The 25,342-nt window shown below is 33.5% G+C and overlaps 1 pseudogene; it reads left to right on the top strand.

Annotated features, from left to right (window-relative positions):
- Positions 1-24,111: 24,111 nt before the first annotated feature.
- Positions 24,112-24,758, top strand: LOC150056865 (chromobox protein homolog 3 pseudogene; annotated as a pseudogene).
- Positions 24,759-25,342: the final 584 nt, after the last annotated feature.

Below are 25,342 nucleotides of genomic sequence, written 5' to 3'. Positions count from 1 at the left end.
TTTTTTAACTGCAGAAGTTTTTAAGATGGTCTAATTTGAAATGATCATGATTTGTTCTTCTTTGTCCTGGCCTTGCTAATTTATGTCTATCATAACTGCAGAGACGTTTGTGAGTAGTGTAATAACTTGCTGAATCTTCATGAGCTCTGAGTCAATAAAATGATGACACAAATTTCACATTGTTTTAATGTGGCATCTGGTTCTCAGTTGAAAGAATTACAAGTCTTGCTTTGAAGGATTCTTAATGAAACCGACCAAATCTTAATAGATAACTAAGATGAACACACTGCTACCTGCCATGCAAAAAGAGAACGCTACTTTAATTGGCACTGGATTACATGACATACTGATTTGTGGTACGTCATCAGATATTTTATCTAATTTCAATTTAATAAGATTATGCTTAATTCTAAAAGTGAAAAAATATTTATAGTTGGGAATCTTGGAAAACCAAAATTAACGAATAATAAATGGTATTCCAGATTTGACTATGGGAAACAAAGGTAAACCATCTTTCTATCTCAAGTAATTTGAAGGATATTTAGACCATTCATTTTTACTTAATCTACAGTAAAATTTGAGGAAAACATAACAAATGATCATTCTAGTTATTATCTTTCATTCTGCAAATAACATAAATCCAGAATGGTAATTGGAAATGAACCCACTGGACAATGAATCCACTAAAAGTGCAGAAAACTTTTGGTAAGAATTGAATTAAAAAACTACTAGGAACAACTGTATTTATAACTTTGCTGTAATTAGACTTCTGAGTAGTGTCATTGTCATACTTGTGAGCAAAATCATTTATCCACGATAATCTTTTTCCAGACAGAAAACTGTCAGTTTATTTTTCAACAATATAGATCCATGTTTAAAAACCATTGGAGAAAATCGTCCAGAAACAAGGACATACTAAATCCACTAGCATAACCACGTTTATTGCAGCACTATTTATCAGAACAAAGATAACCCAGATGTCCCTCAGTTGATGATTGGATCAACAAGATGTGGTATTTATACACAATGGAATTCTATGCTGCTGTCAGAAAGAACAACATTGCCCCATTTGTAAGGAAATGTAAAGAATTAGAAAAAATTATATTAAGTGAAGTAAGCCAGACTCAAAGGAACATAGGCTCAATGGTTTCCCTCATTTGTCATAATCAGTAGAAACTTTGGGCTCTCCTAGCAGAGATCTACAATAGAACAAATCCTAGATACATTTGGCCATATAGTATAACACTAAATGAAAAGACCTCCAGGATATAGAAACAAAATCCATAAAATGAGTGATCGTTGTCCTTAATGTACTATGTTATATCTCATTTGTTTTGCTGTCCCTTGGTTATCTCATATTGTTACATTATTTCACTTTGTTACCTGATGTATTGTATATATTCATATTTGGTTATTTGAAATCGGATAGGGAAGGGGGGAAAACAAGATGGGGGCGGGGGTGGAGGAAGGGAATTGGATCCAAGACATGAGAAAGGGTATCAGTGTTTGTGAACTAATGGATCTTCTATCTGGTGAATATAATATAACCCTTCTATTAATTACAATAAAATATATGGAAAAATAAATTGAAATAAAATATGCTCTAGATAGAAACAAAAAGCAAATTAATGTACTGCTATTTGATGGCTAGTTAGTTCTTACATAAACATGTCTTCAGCAAATGATATTTAAAGCTGTCTAATAGTTCACAGAAAGTACAAATTTAATACTGTTTTGGGTACCAGAATATTATTGCTTAATTCAATGTGTTATATTGTTTGGTTTTAATTTTCAAAACCCTGTTTCATAATTTTGTATTTGTTTTATTTTAAAATTTTAGCATAAATTACTTACACAAGATGATTGCACCCTTATATATCCATATATTCAAACTATATACCTTGGTTATATTTTAGACATCTTTACAAGGATAGGAACATATCAGATATCATCTACCCAAGTTAAATGCTGTCTTTATTATACACTCCTATATGTCTAAATATCATCTCCCACTATTCTCTCTTATAAACATAACTTTTCTCAATATAGATCTGTAACATCTACGTGTAATTTCTTACTAATAGTATCCTATACCTCCAAAAGTGTTGAACATGTTATATAAACTAGATGATATACAAAATAACTTATTTTAAATTGTGAAGAAAGTTCGCATATAGCTTAAAGAATGTGATGCTGATAACAAAACAATGATATTTAATAAAATGTTATAATTCTGATATGAAACATTTTAAAAGAAAATGTAATAATGCACAGAGGCAATAAGTTAAAATTTTATCAATGCAGAATCATGACAAAGTATTAGGGTTTCATGTACACAACAATGGTTTATCATTACTTAAAAAGAGTTGCTTCATTTTTTTTAATCTTAGAAATGTCACATTTTGATTTATTGAAATGCAAAATAATATATGTGGAAAAGGACATTATCAGCAGAAGAACTCTGTTTATGAACACCATATTTCTAAAAGAATAAATGTAATAGGCTACGTTTCATTGATTTAAGTGACTATTTTAAAATATTTTGAATACAAACTTTATGGTAGCCCATGCATATGTTGTTATTTTGATTATTTATTTATCGTAAGCTGCTCCAATTATAGCAAATTGTAACATCTGTGGTTTCAGTTTTGGTGCCGAAGGAAAGTTATTACTGTGTTATGAAACAGCCATAATCTAGAGTATAACAAAACATGAAATACAACTAGGTGGAGGACATTCTTATTTTCCTGCCATGTGGTTATCTCTGAGGAGACACATCTTGTAGTTACCAGATGTTCCACAATAACAGTAACTCTGGAGTTGCTTAGTTGTTATAACAAGAAAATTTTACTATATGGAAAAAAATTGGCATTTACTCTGCTGGAAGAAAATGAAACTAGCAATTTAGAAAGGCAGTTTTAACTGAGCTATGTGGTTTACATTGATTAATCTATCTAATTAGAATATTAGCCAGCCAATCAGAACTCATTTCTACTCATTTTCTAATCTATGCCATATGTCTAGGTCATAAAAAAAAAAGGCCTTTTCTTTATTTGCAGTGACGGTAGAATCTACATTAGAAAAGAAGCTGACCTTTTCTAATAACCACCAAAAGTTTGCAAAATGGGTTTTATTATTTTATGAAATGTTTTCCTTCTTATTTGAAGAAGTTTGGGGAGGGCAATCATGATGACAGGGGAAATTTCCCTTAATAGCACAGCTTCTTCTCCAATGGTAATTTGAGTGATGCAGATTTTCATTGTTTGTATGACCTGATTCACATATGTTAGTGCAAACTTGAATTTTAGTTTTCTATCCAATATTATTAGTCAATTAAATAAAATATACAGTTCTTTTGAGGAACTAAAAACATTGTATGTGATTTACATATCTGGACATATTTATGCATATTTACTTAGTTTACATATTGCATAAATACACACCCTATTTCTATAGATACATTTTTCCTTAATAATACATGACAACTCTGGGTATCTTATCATTTGAGGATGATGTAAGTTACAAGGAACCAGGAAAAATATTTTTGGGAGCCATTCAAAGAAAAATTTTCTACTGACTGCAAGTATGTCATAGCCTATGCCAATTTTTAATTAACATTAGTGACACCTATATACAATAGAAAGTTAGGTCAAATGTATTAATCCTTTAAAAATCCATTAAAGTATCCATTAAAATATTAAAAATGAAAGTATCAACAATACATTATGCATGCTATTCATATAATTTTTTGCAAATATTGGAATGAAAAATGCCCACCATGGGTTGAATGACATTTTTTTTCTTATTCTTCTGAATGAATTGAAATGAGTGAATGAATGGAATGTAGCTAAACTTCCATTTCACATAGGCAATAAATAGTTAATTCGATCAATGCATACCATAAGAAAACTCAAAACGAAAGTCTTTGGGAACAAAAGTTCCTGAAATGTATCTTACAGATACCCAAAGGAGTAGTGTAATAGAACGGTAAAAGTAAAACAAAGTCCATACCAAATGGGATGCCAGCAATGTGTGACAACCAAGGGGTAAAGACAAGTTACTCTTTTTGTTTTGTTTTGTTGTTGTTTTATGGTTTGCTTTGTGTGTGTGTGTGTGTGTGTGTGTGTGTGTGTGTGTGTGTGTGTGTGTGTGTGTGTATGTGTGCTTCATGGGTTCTGAACTTGGAGTGGGAGGTGGCCCTGAGCTCCGCAGCTCAAGGCTATCACCCTACCCCACTTCCTGTTTTCTAGAGTTTTTTTGGAAATAAGAGTCTCAAGTTCTTTTGTGCCCAGGGTGGCTTTGAACCTTGATTCTCAGATCTCAGCCTCCTGAGTAGCTAGAATTACAGGCTTGACCCACCGTGTCCAGCTGGTAAGACAAGTTACATGGGGAAAGAAATCCTTCTGTGTTGTCTGATTTTACAGGAAAAAAAAAAACAACTAAAGAAATTAACATTTTTTTCACATAAATCTGAATATGATAAAAATGAATTGTAAGTTATATATATACATATATATAGTTTTATCTAAATTTCAGTTATAGAAGCAATTCAATTTGGCATGGAGACTCGAACCTGTAATCCTCTAGGTACCCAGATCTTCTGGGACATAAATGTACCGGACTCCATCTTAAGTAATGGCGGAAAATATTGGCGCAAGTCTGCTTTTCCTGCAGCTTGTCTTCCCCAGAGATATGAACAAGCACAAGCAGAAGGATTTCAGCCAAAGGCACAAGATGTAAAAAGTAGCTAAAACTTTCCTTAAAAAAATTATCAATGATAAAGTGGGCATGGTTTAAGGGATAAAGTCCCTAATAGGCAAACATGAAACTTGATTTGAGTTCAAAGTACCACCAAATAGAGTGGTGGTATTTTGTTCTTACTCTTTGTGAAATTATTTATAGTGCAACTTGTGGTGTAAGGCCGGGGTTTATGGTTCCATAATATTGTCTACTTTGACATCAGAACCTTTGAGATTTAAGTGGCTTGAGTGCAAGATAATTTCTTCTGCACTATCACAGATAAAAATTCCTAAGTAACTCTTCTCACAATGAGAACTTGTCTTGAATGGGAATGGGGGAATGTCTAGTTCCTGGTCATACATGTGAATTGTTAGAAGAGACCAGGTCATCATCTTGTGAAAAAAGCAAATCTCTATTAGAGATATCATAAAGCTCCTCCTTCCTCATTGAGTTTGAGAAATAAATCTTCATGTGGTCCTGTATGTCATACAGTGTCTTTCTCACCTTCCCCAATACCAGAGTATAAGTCCTTCCCTTATGAATAACATAAAGAAAAGGTAATACTATAGAAGGTAGTAATCATTCATGTTTATTCTGTGTGCTTGAGGTGGGCACAGATTACTTTTTTATGATGCACTTATTTTTTTAATATTTTTTTATTGTGATTAATAGAAGGGTTACATTATATTCACCAGATAGAAGGTGTATAACTTCACAAACATTTATAACCTTTCTCTTGACATTGTCCCCATTTCCCTCCCATCCTCCCCCTGCTTATCTTGATTTCCCCACTTCCCTATCCAATTTCAAATAACCAATTTTAAACACATATAAAACATATCAGATAACAAGGTGAAAAATTGTAACAATATGAGATAACCAAGGGATGGCAAAAGAGATGAGCGATAACATAGTATATTAAGGACAACAGTCACTCATTATACAGCTTTTGTTTTCTTCTCTTGGAGGTCCTTATATTTAATGCCATACTATTTGGCCTAATGTCTCTAGAATTTGTTCTATTGTAAATCTCTGCTAGGAGAGCCCAAGGTTTCTACTGATTATGACAAATGAGAGAAACCATTGAGCCTATGTTCCTTTGAGTCTGGCTTACTTCACTTAATATGATCTTTCTAAGTCTTTCCATTTCCTAACAAATGGGGCAATGTCATTCTTTCTGACAGCATCATAGAATTCCATTGTGTACAAATACCACATCTTGTTGATCCATTCATCAACTGAGGGACATCTAGGTTGGTTCCATATCTTTGCTATGGTAAATAGTGCTGCAATGAACATCGTTGTGCTGGTGAATTTAGTATGTCTTTGTTTCTGGATGATTGGGTAAATGCCAAGTAGTGGAATTGCTGGGTCATAGGAGAGCTCTATGTTTAGTGTTTTGAGGAACTGCCATACTGCTTCCCATAGTGGTTGAAAGAGTTTGCACTCCCACCAACAGTGTAGTAGTAATTCCTCCTGGCCACATCCCCTCCAGCATCTGGCCATTCTAACTGGAATGAGGTGGAATCTTAGAGTTGTTTTGATTTGCATTTCTTTTATGGCCAGAGATTTTGAGCATTTCTTCATGTGTCTATAGGCCATTTTTGTTTCTTCTTCAGAGAAGACTCTCTTTAAGTCTTTGACCCATTTTTTAATGGGATGGTTGTTACTTTGGAGATTAGTTTTGGAGGGACACAGATTTTCTTTTAATGCATGACAGAAATATGTCATGTATGTGAATTTTCAAAATAAATATGAGAATTATCTCTTCATGAGATTAAAATATCCTTGCTCTATCAGCATATAATAAAAACAAACATATAAATATCTAAAAGTTTGATTTCCTCTCTATTGTAAGCATTTTTTTTTTTACTTTAGAGACTTTGAGAATTTTAAGTTCTTTATTCGGAGACAGTTCATTGACATATTACTGATATAGTGTGCAACAGGTAAACACTGAATTTTATCACTTGCAGTACTAGAGTCAGAAATAATATAAATAATAGTACAACTTCTAATAAATCTTTGGTTGTAAAATATGGATGAAATGGGATTTTACTACAGTCTGAGGGAAAAAGATCTTGTATTGTAAAAATACATACTAAGAGAATCATTAGCATTTCTTTTTTTTTTTTTTGCCATTCCTGGGATTTAGTTCTGGGTGTGAGCACTGTCCTTAGACTTTCTCAAGGCTAGAGGTCTACCACTTGAGCCTCAGCACCACTTCTGGCTTTTTTCTATGTATGTATCAATCAAATCCGGTCTTTGTGCATGCTAGGCAAGCTTTCTACCATTAGGCCAAACTCCCAGCCCCGAGAATCATTAGCATTTCTATAAATTATTATCTTAAATGCTAGCATACACAAATAGTGTCTATTTAAAACTATTTTATGTTGGGCTTACTTGTAAAACCTGTGATAAAAATTGCATTTTATATCAAATTATTTTAAAAATTCATAGTTCAGCTTTAAAATAAAATGGAGGAAATGCTATCCTGAGCTAATTCTACTCATATTAGAGGAATTTCTATGAAAGAGTCAAGAAAATAACATACAATATTATAAGTAATTACAAGTTTATTTAGAAATTTCAAAAAAACAAAACTGCTTTCAAAAGTCACAGTGATTTCGTTTTTATTCAAAGCTTACTTTTTGTGAGTGTCCAGAAAAAATATGTTCTTAACACTAAGTAAGAGCATTCTGCAAAGACTGTTGAATTGATTTACTCTTTGCTATTGATCTTGCTGTCAATCAGTCTTCCCACAAAGCACAGAAGAAACAAGCCTTCCTAAGCAAACCTGTAGCAGCTGAGTTGATAATTACAGTGTTGTTGTACAGGTATGACCTGAGAATGTAAGCAAAATCAGCAGGGGGACAACAGTGAGTGCTTAATATACTTTATTTTAGAATGTAATTTAGAAAGAAGAAGCTTGATTAAAAAGGATAGCTACAAGGCTATGAATGGATGAATACATAAAACTCACCAAGTTGAAGTAAAGAAAAATTTAGAGGAAGGAATTTATGATATCTTTGGTTGAAGCAACAATTAATAGGAAGAAATCAAATCCAGTGGAAATCTAAATTGTAAATATCAGATGACTGACATTGTAATTCCTATTAAAACCTGCATAATACCCTTCACTACAATCAGAAGCCTGGTAAGGTCTGTGAGTCACTTCTGTATACTTCCATACATACACTAGCGAAAGTGTAGGAAAACAAAGCAATTCTTTTCTTCAGCATAAATTGATATTCAGAGACCACAGTGTACTAAAAGTCTTAATGTGCTTGATAGTTCTGCCAAAATAGCAAAAAACTAATTCATAAACACATTGTTTACATCATGTACACATACCCTTAGAGACTTTACAATATCATTACATGATTTTTAAACAGTGTTAAGGAAGTAAGAATCTTTGATGTCCACATTACAGTAAAAAATAGCACCATTGCGTGAAAAGTCTCATAAAATTCTGATTTAAAAATATAGAAGAATCTAGTAAGTTTCTTGTTTAGCTGTCACAGGTGAAAAAGAAACACAAAACAAAATTGCTACTATTCATTTTGATCTCCTGTAAACTTCAAATTAATATATAAAATACAATGTATAAGCTGTTGGTGGGAGTGCAAACTCATTCAACCACTATGGAAAGCAGTATGGCAGTTCCTCAAAAAACTAAACATAGAACTCCCCTATGACCCAGCAATTCCACTACTTGCATTTACCCAATCATCCAGAAACAAGGACATACTAAATCCACTAGCACAACAATGTCCATTGCAGCACTATTTACCATAGCAAAGATATGGAACCAATCCAGATGCCTCTCAGTTGCTGAAGATGTGGTATTTCTACACAATGGAATTCTATGGTGTTGTCAGAAAGAATGACTTAGAAAAAATCATATTAAGTGAAGTAAGACAGACTCAAAGGAACATAGGCTCAATGGTTTCCCTCATTTGTCATAATCAGTTGAAACTTTGGGTTCTCCTAGCAGAGATCTACAATAGAACAAAACCTGGATACATAAGGCCACATAGTATGACACTAAATGAAAGGACCTCCAGGATATAGAAACAAAAGCCATATAATGAGTGATCACTGTCCTTAATGTACTATGTTATATCTCATCTGTTTTGCTCTTCCTTGGTTATCTCATAGTGTTACAGTATTTCACCTGGTTATCTGATATATTGTATAAATGCTTATTTGGTTATTTGAAGTCGGATAGGGATGGGAGGAAAACAAGACAAGGGGCAGGTGTGGGGGGAGGTAAATGGGGACTAAGACATGAGTAAGAGTATCAATATATGTGATTTAATGCACCTTCTATCTGGTGAATATAATGTAACCCTTCTATTAATAATAATAAAAATATATGAAAAATATATAGGAATATGTTCTTCTATGGAGAAAGAATGAATCTAGATTTTCAGTGCATAATTTGGCACATAAGTATAATTCATTCACTAAAAAAATTGATATTCCCAATAAGAAATATCTTAGGTCTATAGCGTGAAACTCTATATCCCTGCCATTTGCTGAGTAGTTTTAATGCTTCTAGATAGAACCATACTATACAATGTGTGCAAAAAGTGAATATTTAAAATATCTCTACTTTAAATACTCAGGAGGATTACTGAATCGTTCGGTAAACATAAGTCTATGATTTTTTTTAGCATAAATTGATCATGGGGATTTTGTTCTGACATTTCTACACATGCAAGTGATCCAATTATCACCTCTATTAATCTTCTTTACTATCTTCCACCCCTTCCTTCATTAAACAATTTTCACAGTTTGGAGCTTTTGTATACATAACATAATTTAGTCATATTCATTCATTCCTGACATTTCTCCATTACTTTGTTGAAGACTGTTTTGCAAAAAATTTGATTCCCATAGCTAATGTACAATATGATAATAATCCATCATGGGCAACATTTATTCTTTTTGAAAGATGATTTCTTAACATAAATTAAAGTATTAGTAACCATATTATCATCAATATATAACTAACCAGAATATTTTTTGTTTCTTATACAGAATTGAAATAAGTTTTTGTTTTTGTAGGTTGCTCTCTCCCTTAACATACTTTTTACTTTTGCTAACTTCAAATAAGCTTGGAATTTTAAGAATAATCATACAATTGACTTTTTGGAAGATCCAATAGTTAATGTAAAACTTGGGTTCCTTGAGGCTGCAGCAGTTACAGTAAGCCTGGGGCAAAATCATCAATCATATCATTATTTTATTTTACTTAATACAAACTATTTCTGTTCTTTCTTTTTATAGAATGTTAAAGAACATATTCATTTGAAAAGTGGTAGGAAGTCATATTGTTCAGTTCTGTCAGTGTGTGGGTCATATTTATGTCTCCTCTAGGTGGCTAGGCTACACTTAGACTTCTAAGTATGAAGCCTTGAGTATGTATCCAACACAGAAAAAGAAAAGAGAATATAAAATATATACATTGCATTGAATAGTATATTTCACACTGTAAGTAATATTGAATACCATATATAACATAAATGTACTGTGTATAAATTATACATATATGACCTCTTCAGCTCAAGGCTTCCCATTTTCTAGAGGTTAATTGGTGATAAGAGTCTTAGGTACTTTTGTGTCTGGGCTAGCTTTGAACCTTGATCCTAAGATCTAAGCCTCCTGAGTAGCTAGGATTACAGGAATGAGGCACTGTGCCCAGCTGTGAAAAAGTGTTTTTTTCTTATTGTGCTATTTAAATTAGTTGTAAAACACTTTCAGGGTTTTTGTTTTGTTTTGTTTTGTTTTGCCAGTCCTGGCCTTGAGCTCAGGGCCTGAGCACTGTCCTTGGACTTTCTCAAGGCTAGAGCTCTACCACTTGAGCCTCAGCACCACTTCTGGCTTTTTTCTATGTATGTGGTACTGAGGAATCGAACCCGGGTCTTCGTGCATGCGAGGCAAGCACTCAACCACTAGGCCAAACTCCCGGCCCCAACACTTTCAGTTTTAATCTTCAGTTCAAGGTTATTCATTATTAGTACTTCATGTCTAAATTTTAGTTATACGTTTCAATTGTTTTTGAAGCCTATTACTTTCTATCTCCTTCAATTTTGCATTCTTTACTTTCATTTTAAGTATATTTCAGACACATGAGTAATCAAATTTAAAAGATGCCATTGCTGTCAGTATTATGAGAGTACACAGATGGCTTGTTAAGAATGAAAAAGGAAGAAAAAAAGCCTGAGTGAAGCTGCAAATGCTAAGCTTCAACTTGGAAATATTTCTCTCTATATACCATAAGTTGACAGCAGTCAACCTTATTCCCAGAGACTACACTAGCAGCTATAAAAAATGAGAAAGAACAAAAAAGAAAAGGGCGTTAATATCCAAAATGTATCGATCTTTAATTAAAGTTATACATTTCAGGTTCACTAAGGTACTTTGTTTCTATTTAACTATGAAATGTGTACTTATCAGGGTTTTCAGATATTCTTTAAGAAATCCACCAAGAACTACAATATAAAATTACAAAAACAAATGTTTGGATCTTTTTGTTTATTGCATCATTACTGTAGCTTGAACTTTCCATTCAGTGCTGATGGATTTTCAGCCGTATCAAGACTACTTGAGCCATGACTCCAATTATTGCTTTTAGTTGCTTAATCAAACAGACTAGCAAACAAGGCTAAGACAAAGCAAACAAAAACAGAAACAGCTGCAACAACAACAAAAAAATCTCTTGATTGAGTAGTAAATGCATATAAATTTTGAGTTTTAGTCTTCTTTTTGTGTGAGACTTGAACTCTGGGCCTACGTATTGTCCTTGAGCCTTTTAGCTCAAGGCTGACACCCTAGCCCCGGAGCCACAGCACCACTTCCCATTTTGTAGTGATTAATTGGAGAAAAGAGTCTCATGGGCTTTAATGCCCAGGCTGGCTTGGAGTTGTGATCTCAGACCTCAGTCTCCTGAATAGCTAGGATTACAGGAGTGAGCCAGGTTACCTGGCTCAGTTTTAGTCTTAAACACTTAAGAGTTTATTATCCACATAGGCAGCCATGAGACCCCAAACCTAGTTGTTTTTGCTTTAAATCAAATTTGACTAAGAATATTTGCAGATACTTTTGTTTCCAGTAAATTTAGCCCTCGATTGCACTCTTTTCCCATAACACATAGACACCAAAATGTCGTGTTCTTTCAATGAATAAATATTCTTTGAAGTTTAGTCAATTACCACTTTCTTTTTGCTATTTTAATTAAATAGAAATGGAAGAAAGTGAGGTTTAAAGTGAGATATAAATGATATGTTTTGAGCCATGTGGGAACTGAAGAATGAATGTAAATAAAAATTAAAACTGTCAATCACTTTAGCATATAATATGGTCAATAACATTTCCACAAAATATGTTTTTTTTACAAAAACATAACCAAAATTGATATTTTATACTGTGTTTTAAATTTAATTGTAAGCCTAATGCAAACATAGTGAATAAGGATGTCATTAGACATCTCCCTCATAAATATGTCATGAGATTTCATCAATATAGTATTTATCTTTCTTTGATTTCATACGATCACATATATGAATGATTATGAAATTAAAATGACTATGAACAAGTAAGTGGTCCCCAAATAATATGATTATTATTTATTATGATTTAATATGATTATGATTTATTATTTTGTCTGGTAGCAACCACAAATGATTGTTAATAGCTTATTAATATTATTTGACACTATCAGAAGCAGAGAATGCATCTTGGCTTTCAGAATTATTCGGATTTAAAACCTAACTGAGAAAACTATCACAGTAAGGTGATTGCCTTTCATTTTCCTCAAATTTCTTCTAATTTATAAAACATTTTTGTCCCATATTTCATTAAGGATGCCAAGTCAAATGAAAGCTGTGGAATCACCAACAAAAATAATCTCCTTTTTTGGTAATTTAAAATATATATTTTAAAATGACACAGATTCCAAAAAAAGAGGGATTGTCAATCTTGCTTTGGGAGTTAACACTTAGAAAACCATCTAAATGGTGACAATGTTGAAGAAGCTGAAATGTATTAGGTAACTTGCAGAGTAAATTGGAATTGACAGTCAAATAATTTCATAAAATTTTATGAGTGATATGTAACTAATTCATATTCAGTTTTACTCTAAGCATTTGGGTAAATATTGTATGATTATAAATTATCTTTTAAGCTATTTTCACATTGTGCTAATTTCACTTCAAATTGAATTTCAAATGCTTCATTTTTTTATCACCTTAAGTTTCTCATATTCTCTAGCATTTCTTAGTGCCTTTCATTCTTCCTTAACTTTGTTTTACTATGCTACTACTAATGTATCAGTTATGTCTCTCTCTGTTATTAGTTCTCAACTTTTGCTAGTATGACACATCCATTGCAATAGTTAGGTTTTGTTTCTTCGCCTGTCCATTTTCCTTTCCACTGTTTTCTGAATGCTTTTCTTTGCAATTTTCAATTGCTTCAAAGCTATTATCTTCGTGAAAATATTTCAGTTACAGTGTGCTTCATTTTTAGACAGGCTTTGCAAATCATCAGTTACTTTGATTATTAGTACAAAGCAGGTACCAACCAATTCATCTGCTTTTGGAGTCTTGAAAAATTAGTGACGCATGTAAAAAGAGTTTCACATCCAGTCTAGTTTTTTTTTTAAATTAACTTATATAGGGACACAATTCAGATGTAATATTTGACTATATAAGATGATAAATGAAATGAATTCCAGAATATGGAAACTAGAGGTTTTTCTTGTGGTTGTTTTTAAGGTACTATGTGAAGTTATTTCTTTTGTTTCCCCCCTATGGTTTATTCTCTGTTGTAATTGACCAATTTTGGTACCTGATATATTGTATATATGTTTATTAGGGAAGTGAAGGAAAGGGAAATAACAACATGTTGAGACAAAAGACAATGGGTAAACCAAAATTATAGTGATACACACAAGGCAATATGTAAGAAATGAACTCCACAACTTAAGGGGTGGGTGGGGGGAAAGGGAATGTGGGAGAAAACATGGGAGGAATAACAATATAAAACAAGGAATGTACTCATTACCTTATTATGTAACTGTAACTCCTCTATATGTCACCCTGACGATAAAGTTAAAGAAAAAAAAGCTGGTTAATTTTTTTCACATAATTGAAATGTGAAATGGCAACTTTGTGGAAAAATATTTTTCTCAAGAATGTCATGTAATTAAAGATTGGAAACAAAAAGCAGCAACAGTAATTTTATCTTCACAGGTTTTAAAGGGCAGTTCTCTTTCTTCTTTACTAGTGGATATCTGTCTTGTACCACTGAACTGGGCAAATTAATGTTTATAGTAATTATGTTTATTAGTAGATAAATTCTATTTTCATTGCCTTATATTCTATCTATGCTTGTTCATTGGCACAATATCCTTTTCTGTTTAAAATCAACATCAGGCTTTAAATGTCACAAGCACATCTATAAACAGAAAATGTCTTTGAAAAGCTAAAGATAAGTTGGTTTCTTGTAGCACAATGGCATGTGAGGACCAAGGACAAATTAGAAATCCAAAGGACACTGCAATTCAGTAAATCTCCACGGCCATTGTGTACTTGCACAAATCAATACAATCAAATAATAATTACGATTTGACAACTTAAGAGAGTGGTTGGGTCCAAAATAATCTTGGCTTCTAATGATATTGTGAATAACAGGTGAAGGGTAATTATACTTTTCTATGTAAATACATATTATGGAAAGTATAACAGAGACAAAGAGGAAAAAGAGAGAGGGAGAGACAGACAGACAGACAGAGAAAGAGAGAGAGAGACGGAGAAAAAGAGAGAGAGGAGATGAAACATTACTTGAATGGTCATTTTAAAAATTAATTAAAATTGGGGCCAGGAGTTTGGCCTAGTGGTAGAGTGCTTGTGTAGCATGCATAAAGACCTGGGTTCGATTCCTTGGTACCCCACATACATAGCAAAAAGCCAGAAGTGGTGCTGAGGCTCAAGTGGTATACTGCTAGCCTTGAGAAAGTCCAAGACAGTGCTCAAGCCCTGAGGTAAGGCCCAGGACTGGCAAAAAAAAAAATTAAAATTGTATTTTTGCATCTTTAATCTTATAAAAAGTATTTGAATATGGCATATGTGTATGTGCACATACACATACATATTTATGGACATTATTAACATCAAACACTGGCTAATATTAAATAAAAAAATAAAAGGAAAAGCATTGAAAAGCCACATTTTGGTAGTTTAAAGTATGAATATTCTACCACACTTGAACTTTTATGCCCAATTTACCTACCAAACTGAATTGAAGCATATTGTATCATTCTAAATTAACAGTAATGATTTATCTTTAAAACAGTGGTACAAAAGTAACACCCAATCCACATTCTTCTAGCATTGTGCTATTGTCACAATACATGAGAAATGTTTAGTTTAATGCCTTAGCACCTGATAAGTACTGAATAAAGACAAAACTAATTTGTCTAAGTGATGTTTCTAGGGCCTTCTTGAAAGTGCCAGTCATAATTATAACCATGATAGAAAATTAGAATAAAAATCTCAGAATTCTTTCAAAGAAAAGAAGACTTTAAAGACAAGGTGCAGTTCATTGTAGTGCTTTCACCTCAGGGCAATGCTTTTCTCTTTCTAGTAGCTAGTTCATTCTAATACAATGCCTGATATGCAAAGAGTACTAACTCTTTTTTATGTAGGATGAATGAACTCATTCATATTAAAGATCCACAAGTTACAAAGAATTATGCTTTAATAGAGTAGATTTTAACTAAAAGGCTATATGAAAGAATAAAGTGCAATAAAACAATGGACTTTTTTTTAACAATGTACTTTTTAAAGGTACAAATTTCTACTGAAAACTGAATTAGGAAAAGGGAGAATTATTATTATTGGATAAAATATGTCATTCCAATCAGATTTAGAACTTGTTAAAAATATAAGAAAAAATAATCTCTGCCGGGCACGGTGACTCGCTTCTGTAATCCTAACTACAAAGGAGGCTGAGATCTGAGGATCGAGGTTCAAAGCCAGTCAGGCACAAAAAGACCTGAGACTCTTACCTCCAATTAACCTCTAGAAAAAGGGAAGTGGGGCTTGACTCAAGGTAGGGTGCTAGCCTTGAGCTAAAAGCTCAGGGACAGCACCTCAGGCCCAGTTCAAGCCCCATGACCCTCACCGCCCCCCCCCCACAAAAGAAAAAGGAAAAAAATCTCATTTAAATATTTATATTGTGGATAGAAACAATATAAAAATTTGAATAAGAAAATCGTAAAAGGTACAAACTATGCTTTTTCTTAAAGCGAAACCTGCCTGATAAATACAGGTACACATTTATAATTCTAAAAGTAAAAATATTTAATGGAATAACAGCCATTTTAAATGTTTTTTTTAAATCACAAATACTTTCAGATAGCAACTTAAATGTTATAGTTACGTTATTGTTTGGGGAACATGTGTGTGCGTGTGTGTGTGTGTGTGTGTGTGTGTGTGTGTGTTTTCTTCTTGTGTATGAAATGTCTATTGATAATGTTGATGTGATAGAAAGAGTGGTCTATTTTCTCTTTCTTGAATGTTGTACACAAGCAGTGCTGAGGTTTTTCTTTTTACTGTATTTTATTGTTGGGATAATATAAGGGGTTACAGTTACAATGTCAGGTAATGGATACATTACTTCTCCAACCTTGATACCCCTTCTCATATTTTGTTCCCACTTTCCCTCCCCCCAGCCCTATCAAATTGTCTTGTTTTCTCCCTTCCCTTCCCTATTTCAAATAAACAAACATGTATCAGTGTACCACATAACAAAGTACGATACAGTGACTACAAGAAATTAACCATAACTATAAAAAAGAGAAAAGAAATAACTTCCCATAGTACATTAAAAACAACAAAAATTTGGACAAATGGGACTGCATTAAGCTGCAGAGCTTCTGTATAGCCAAGGACATAGCTAGCAAGTTAAATAGAAAGCCCATAAAGTAGGAGATCTTCACTAGGCATAGAAGACACAAGGCTTTGCCTCATATTTAAAATATACCTACAGCTTAAAAAGTTGAATGTCTGAAAAACAAATCTGTAAAAAAACAACCATCCCATTCAAAGGTGGTCTAAAGACTTAAGAGACTTTTGTTTCTATATGCTGGAGATCCTTTCATTTAGCATCATTCTATATGGCCTTATGTATCTAGGTTTTGTTCTATAGAAACAAAAGCCATATAATGAGTGATTGTTGTCCTTAATGTACTGTTATTTCTCATTTCTTTTGCTGTCCCTGGGTTATCTCATATTGTTACAGTATTTCACCTGGTTATCTGATATATTGTATATAGGTGTATTTGATTATTTGAAGTCAGATAGGGAAGGGAGGAAAACAATATGAGGGGCGGGGTGGGAGGAGGGAATTGGGGACCAAGACATGAGAAAGGGTATCAATGTATGTGAAGTAATGCATCTTCTATTTGGTGAATAGAATGTAACCCTTCTACTAATTACAATAAAAATATATGAAAAAAAGATTTAGAGACTTCTCTGAAGAGGAATTAAGAATGGCCTAAAGATACATGCTCAAAATCTCTGACCATATAAGAAATGCAGACAAATAAACTCGAGATCCACCTCACTCCAATTAGAATGGCCATTATCAAACAATCTAATAACAACAAATGCTGGTGGAGTTGTGGCCAGGAGGGAACACTACTACACTGTTGGTGGGAATGTAAACTCATTCAATCACTCTGGAAAGAAGTATGGCAATTCTTCAAAAGTCTAAACATAGATTTTCCCTATGACCTAGCAATCCCACTCCTTGGCATTTACCCAAATGTCCAGAAACAAGGGCATACTAAATTTAGTAGCATGACCACATTCCTTGCAGTATTATTTACCTTACCTAAGATATGTAACCAACCCAGATGGCCCTCAGTAGATGAATGAATCAATAAGATATGGTATTTATGTACAATGGTACTCTATGCAGCCATCAGAAAGAAGGACATCCACCCATTCATAAGCAAATGCAAAGACTTGGAAAAAATCATATTAAATGAAGTAAGCCAGTCTCAAAGGAGCAAAGGCCCTATGCTTTCCCTTTGGTGTAGCAATTAGTCCACATCTAGGATTCTACTTGCAGAGGATCAGAATACCTCAAAACCTATGTACATATGGTCATACAGGATAAGAGTAAATGAAGTGATGCTGAGTTTTAAAACTTATTTGTGTATCATCAAATGTTTTTACAAGCCTGGCTTCTCTGTGTGAGAAATCTTACGATTACTAATTCAGTATCAATATTTTTTGTTTATTTTGCATCCATTGATTTCTCCTTTTTTCCTTAGAGAGAATTTTCATCAGTGTAGGCTACTGTAAGAAAATATCATTGACTGGTGTACTGAGCATTATAAATTATTTCTCACATTTTTGGGGGACTGAAAAGAAACCCAATTTAACGAGGGCACTTCTCCAACAGCACCCTCAAGAATTATTACTTCCATTGGTCTCTACTCCAAATATTATCACATGAAGATTTCAACTTTATATTACAAATTTGCATAGAACATGTATTATATTAAAATTGTATGGACTTTTTATTGATGCATTACTGATTATGGGTATGTGTGTTTAATGTACTGAATAATAATCCTACTGGTTACTTTTTATTTTGTTTTATAAGTTATTAGTAACTGTATTAGGGCCTCATACTATGCAATGTTCTATCACTTAATTTATGCTCACATTCCTTTTGATTTTATTTTGCCTTTGGAAAAATTATCTTACTATTTTTACCTTTTATGGCTTTGATCTCCTAATTTTCTTGATTCCATCCCCTTAATTGATGGAATTACATTTGCTTATCATCATATTTGGTTAAGAGAAGGGTTTCTACAAGACAAGCAGAAAAATAATTTCATAAAAATAGTTAAGTAGCTTTAATGAAAGACACAATAGCATAGTTGAAAACAGCTACACATGACAAAGTAAAGATAAGAAACTTAAAGTAGCCCTAAAGAAATGAAAGACAGATTTGCTTTAGCAATGGTATGACCATAAGAAATTGTTCCATCCAGTGCAGTTGATGTTAAGTTGAGCACTTAGAGGCATATGTGATGACAAGAAATATGCATGCACTGCGAACCTGTGCAAGTATGTTGCTGGAAATTTGTGGCTATTAATATCCAATTAATTCAATTTTTAGAGGAAAGATAAAAGCAATTAATATTAAACAGGAAAATTAAGACATAAGCAAGCGTTTTAGGACGCTTAAAGAGAGAGCAAGAATTACCCAAATTGAACTGTTAAAGAGAGCTTATGAAGGCAGTGGGGAACAAAGGGTTGGGATGGTTGCTTTATGGAGATTAGTTTTGCAATGATTCAATTTTTGAGCTGTTGATATATTTTAGATATGAGGCCTTTATCTGTTCTATGGTTAGTGAAGATCTCCTCTCACTCTGTAGGCTTTCTAGTTAATTTACTAGCTATGTCCTTTGCCATACAGAAGCTCTGAAGTTTAATGAAATCCCACTTTATGCAAGCTTTCTCTGATTTGTTGTGTTTCTTGGTCCTTATTAAGAAAGTTTTGACCTGTGCCAAGGAGACCTACTGTATCTCCTATTCTTTCTTGGAAAGTTTGCAGTATATCTGCTTTTACCTCAAGGTCTTTGATCCACTTGGAGTTAATCCTGGTGCAGGGTGACAAAGAAGCAACCAACTTTCGTTTTCTGCAGGTGCTTATCCAGTTCTGCCAGCACCACTTGTAGAAGAGGCTGTCTTTCATTCATTCTATTTCTTTTTGCTCCCTTATCAAAGATTAGGTGGCCATAGGTCTGTGGCTTAATATCTGAGTCTTCAGTTCTATTCCATTGGTCTTCAGGTCTGTTCTTGTGCCAATACCAAGCTGTTTCGGTCACTATAGCTCTGTAACAGTCTAAAGTTTGGTATTGAAATTCTTCCTGTGCTGTTCTTTCTGCTAAGAATTGTTTTTACTATATGAGTTCTTTATTATTCCATATGAAATTTTGGATTGCCTCTTCTATTTCTTCTATTTCTTTAAAGAATGACATTGGGATATTGATGGGTATTGCGTTGAATTTGTAGATAGCCCTTGGCAAATTGCCATTTTCAGGATGTTAATTCTTCCAATCCAGGAGCATGGGAGGTTTTTCCATTTCCTTAGTTCTACTTTAATTTCCTTTTACAATGTTTTAAAGTTTTCATCAAAAAGTTCCTTTACATTCTTAGTTAAGTTAATTCCTACGTACTTTATTTTCTTTGGGGCTATTGAAAAATAGTTGCTTTCCTGATTGTTGCCTCTTTCCTCTCATTGTTGGCCTATAGGAAGGGGGTTGACCAAGAAATGGGTCTATAGTTTCTTTCTTTAATTAATCTCTGTCTGGTTTTGGGATGAGGGTTATAGTGGCTTTGTAGAATGAGTTTGGCAAAGAGCCAGTCCTGGAATTGAGCTCAGGGACTGACTGAGCACTGTCCTTGGACATTCTCAATGCTAGCGCTCTTGCACTTGAGCCTCAGCACCACTTCCACCTTTTTTCTATGTATGTGGGACCAAGGAATCGAGCCCAGGTCTTCACCCATGCTACACAAGCACTCTACCACTAGGCCAAACTCCCAGCCCTGGGCAATTCTTTTGATTCATAAAAAGAAAAAAAATGATCACTACAAGTTAACATATTATCCTGAAAATTTTTTTATTTTGTTAGTATCATCTTATATACTTATATATACAAAGCTATCAAATTATCCAGGATGTGGAAAAAAGTGGTTTATCTTTATGGTTGTCGTTTATAATGTACTATGTAAAGTTATTTTTTTTCTTGCCTTTTTAAATCCCCTGTTGTTACTATATCTGACGTTGATACCTAGTTCATTATATATGTTAGAGAAGGGAAATAAGAAGATGATGAGCCAGAGGACAAAGGATGAAGCAATGTAACAGCCATACTCTCAAGACAATATTTTGGAAATTAATTTTACTAGTTGTGAGGGATTGGATGGAGAGAAAGTATGAGAAAACACAGGAAAGGGTAACCATGTTCAAGAAGAAATGTACTCACTACCATATATATGTAATTGTAACTCATCTACATATCACCCTCGCAATAAAATAAAATTGGAAAAAACATTACAGCACCCGTATAAACAAAATGGGTGTGACTACGCTGTTTATACTTTAGCTTTGATGAACTAAATTTAATCTGCTATATGAAAAAAAGATTACATATATGATATGTTGCAAATACCATAGCAAATGCCATGTAAATATTCATGACCAAAACTTACAATGAGAAAGAAACATTTGAAATAATATAATTTGCATATAATTGGAACACTCCCTCTCCCCCAAAAATAAAGGAACATTTATTTGACTTGAAAAAAAGTTTTAGTAACTATCTTATTTTAGAAAGTTCTACTAACACAACAGGAAATTAGAGTTCCAAATAGACCATTTTTGTGTAATAATAAAAATTGGTAGATGGACAAAATTTAAGTAGTCATGGATGCTTGTGAATAATTATACTGTCTCATAAGATATATAAACTTGAAATAAAAACAATAAAATGTACATTATTCTTAATTAAGTCCTATAAAATTGAACTAATAATACATGTCCTTGTCAGGTTTTCAACTGTTAAGTTTTTTGAAATTTACCCACCTGAATTCCATTTGAAGTTAGAAAACTGAACAAAACTGATTATTTTACTCTGTATGCGCAGTTCTTGATGTTATAGGAAGTTTTATTGTCATTAGGATCTTTATTTCCCTTTACAAATAATTTATGCTACTAATATGGTTTAAAATGAATAAATAAGTAAATATATGTTACTTAGCCTTTCTTTACTGATCATTATCAAAATATTTTTTTCATTATATTTCCTGAAAAATAGCAGGCAATGAATTTTGAAAGGTATGTTTGTAGTTTCTTTCCTAATAATATGAGTAACTAAAAACAAATAAGCAAAAAATTAGATAGCATATTGAAAGCAAAATATCTTTAAACATCAGGATTTGAATCAATATAGCCATCAGAAATTATTTTAAATGAGTCATTTTAAATCAGACAGCATTTTTAATTTTCTTAATGTTTTCATTCAGTCACAATATTTTTAATTATTTTTTAAACTTTTTAAACTTTTAATTTTTTTTCTAATACATGTCTTAAAATCATAGGAAATACTATTCCCTAGATTATTTTAAATGTACTATTTTATTTAATTCTTGGTTCATGCCAACAATGATAGTAATGTTAATAACAAGAACAGCAAAACTAAAAGAACACAGGGAAAACTTACTTTGAAAGATCAGTAGGTTTCCCAAGGTAGTGAGAAAAAGAATATGTGATACTTTTTTGTTTAAATTCAATACTCCTGGGATATGATGCACATATTTTTAGTAAACCTTAGTGTTCAGATCTCTTGTGAAAGTACCATTGCCTTAAAATTGGGCTGCTATGAGTACGGCCTCCCTATTTTCAGTATTCTTCATTTGGTCATGCAGATCCTGGGACAGAGAAGCAGTCTGACCTATGAATAAGAAAGATTGGATCTGTATGTAGTCATAAGCTTCAATCTTGAAATGTGATATCAGCTTCCTGGATTGTGGGACTTGACATCCAATATAATTGCAAGAGCCAATTATTCAAAATAAATTTCTAGTGCTACATTACATATGTTGAATTTATTTCTGAGAGGAAGCTAGACTAAGACTGAATGCATCAGGAAATTACTCATAATTGCCTGATACTAAACCACAACTTATTTTTTCTTTATCAATAGTTCATCCATTTCTTTACAAAAATCTAAACATGGTGGCTCTGTGGCTCAAGTGGTAGAGTGGTAGTCTTGAGCTGAAGAGATCAGGATCAGTGCCCAGGGCCAGAGTTCAAGCCCCATGAAAAAACAAACAAGCAAACAACAACAACAAGAAAATACCCTATACCTCAAGATAGACCTCAGATCTCCAAGTCTTTTTTTTTTTAATATTAGCTGGAAGTTTAATCAATTGTTCTATGTCTTGAGGAAGAAATACATTTCTGAACTGATATAAACAATAAATAACAGTACAGTGTAGAAGAGCATAGAACTGTAAACAAGATGTAAAGTAATCTGCTTTATGTTTTATCACTTACTAAGAAAAATTTAAGCAAGGTAACTAAACTCCTTGGAGTGAAAACTAGAACCATGTGAATCTAGATCATTTTCAGTATCGTAACTCTATTCCAAACCATATTGTTTACTTCAAACATCTGTACCAGTCACAATATTCAGAGCATTGCCTTTGTAACTGGAGCTCTTTTGCCAAGAAGCACAAGCAGACTGTAGCTGGCAACTAACATTGCAGTATGCCACATTAGACTAAAAATTACAACCCCATTTTTTTCCACTCTGCTTCCTCCATTTCCTACTGTGTTTTCCATTCCCTACAGGATTCTCTTAGGGGAAATTTCTACATACATCATTTTGTCAATAATTTTCCCAGAGTCTTCTTTTAGAGAAATGGACTAAAATCACCAAAACTTACCTTATGTGAAATTATGATGTTGGCCAAGTCACTTTGTGAAAAAAACAATTGATTAAAATTAGTACATAGCATGTTCAATGCAAATTAGTACAATATAAAAGAGAAACAATATATTTCACTTAAAATAATTTTTAAAAGATGCAATATACTATACATATACTATATTTTAAAAATGTGGCTAGGTGTGGTGGCTAATGTCTGTAATCGTAGCTACTCAGGAGGCTGAGATCCGAGGATCGCTGTTCAAAGCCAGCGGGGCTCTAAAGCCCTGTTACTAAAGACAGTGAAACACTTAAAAACAAAACAACAACAACAACAAAAATTTGCCAGTCCTGGGCTTGAGCCAGGGCCTGAGCACTTGGACTTTCTCAAGGCTAAAGCTCTACCACTTGACACTTGACCCTCAGCACCACTTTGGGCTTTTTTCTATGTATGTGGTTACCAAGGAATTGAATCTGTGTCTTCATGCATGCTAGGCAAACATTCTACCACTAAGCCGATCTCCCGACCCCAAAGCTTTTTCTTTTCTTTTCTTTTTTTTTTTTTTTTTTTTTTTTTTTTTTTGTCGTGGGGCTTGAATTACGGGCCAGAGCATTGTGCCTGAGCTATTCAGCTCAAGGCTACCTCCCTACCCCTTGGACCACAGTGCCACTTCCTAACAATGAGACTCTTATCACCAATTAATGTGTAGAAAAGGGGAAGAGGGGCTGTGGCTCCAGGGATAGGGTGGTAGCCCTGAGCTGAAGAGCTTGGAGACAGCGATGAGGCCCAGAGTTTAAGCCCCATCTCCCATAAAAAATAAAAGTAAAGAAATCAAATATAGGGATGTGACTGGAGCTGGGAGCCCACGGGCCGGAAACGCTGCTGCTGCACGATTGCGACCGGGAGCATCTGAGTAATAGCTCATCAAGTCTACAATTAAAAATGGCCTCTAACAAAACTACATTGCAAAAAATGGGAAAGAAACAAAACAGAAAGAGTAAAAAAGTTGAAGAAGCAGAGCCTGAAGAATTTGTTGTGGAAAAAGTACTGGACCGGCGTGTAGTGAATGGGAAGGTAGAATATTTCCTGAAGTGGAAGGGATTTACAGATGCTGATAATACTTGGGAACCTGAAGAAAATTTAGATTGTCCAGAATTAATTGAAGCATTTCTTAATTCTCAAAAAGCTGGTAAAGAAAAGGATGGTACAAAAAGAAAATCTTTATCAGACAGTGAATCTGATGACAGCAAATCAAAGAAAAAAAGAGATACTGCTGACAAACCAAGGGGCTTTGCTAGAGGCCTAGATCCTGAAAGAATAATTGGTGCCACAGACAGCAGTGGAGAATTGATGTTTCTCATGAAATGGAAAGGTTCAGATGAAGCTGACTTGGTGCTGGCAAAAGAGGCAAATATGAAGTGTCCTCAGATTGTAATTGCTTTTTATGAAGAGAGACTAACTTGGCATTCTTGTCCAGAAGATGAAGCTCAATAATTGTTGCATTGTTTTTTATATATATTTATACATATATATATATATATACATATATATATATAAAATCTGAGTCTTGGTTTTTGAATTAATGGTGTGAAACAACTACATTCTAATGAAAATCAAGTTTGATATGTTGGCTTTGAAAGTAGTATTGGGAGTTGTTGAGTTTGGTTTTTTTTCCCTCAATAGCACTGGTTACTTTGAGCAAATATAATTAAGGCTTTCTATAGTTGCTTCCTTTAATACCATGGTATATTTCCTCTGTATTCAGGAACAGATTTTTTTTAATAAGGCAACTTGCAACTTTTTCTGGAAAGTACTTAATCAGAACAACTTGTCTTTAACTGCTATGTTGAAGGACCATCCTGAATTTTTTTGTGTGTTTGTGTGTGTGTAAAAAAAAAATACTTACATGGGTAGTTTTTTGTTTTGGAGATTTTGCTTGTTTAGAGGTGTTTGGCATCAGACCCAGAGCCTTGCATATGTAGGCAAATGATGTATCACTGTGTTACATCCCTGGCCCTTGTTTTATTTTGTTGTTGTTTAAGACAGGGTCACTAGGCAGCTCAGGCTGGCCTTGAACT

The sequence above is a fragment of the Megascapheus bottae genome, chromosome 11 (assembly GCF_031878675.1).
Source record: "Megascapheus bottae isolate mThoBot1 chromosome 11, mThoBot2.hap1, whole genome shotgun sequence".
Lineage (NCBI taxonomy): Eukaryota > Metazoa > Chordata > Mammalia > Rodentia > Geomyidae > Megascapheus > Megascapheus bottae.
Note: the sequence above shows the minus strand (reverse complement) of the source record. Positions and strands in the feature narration are given on the sequence as shown.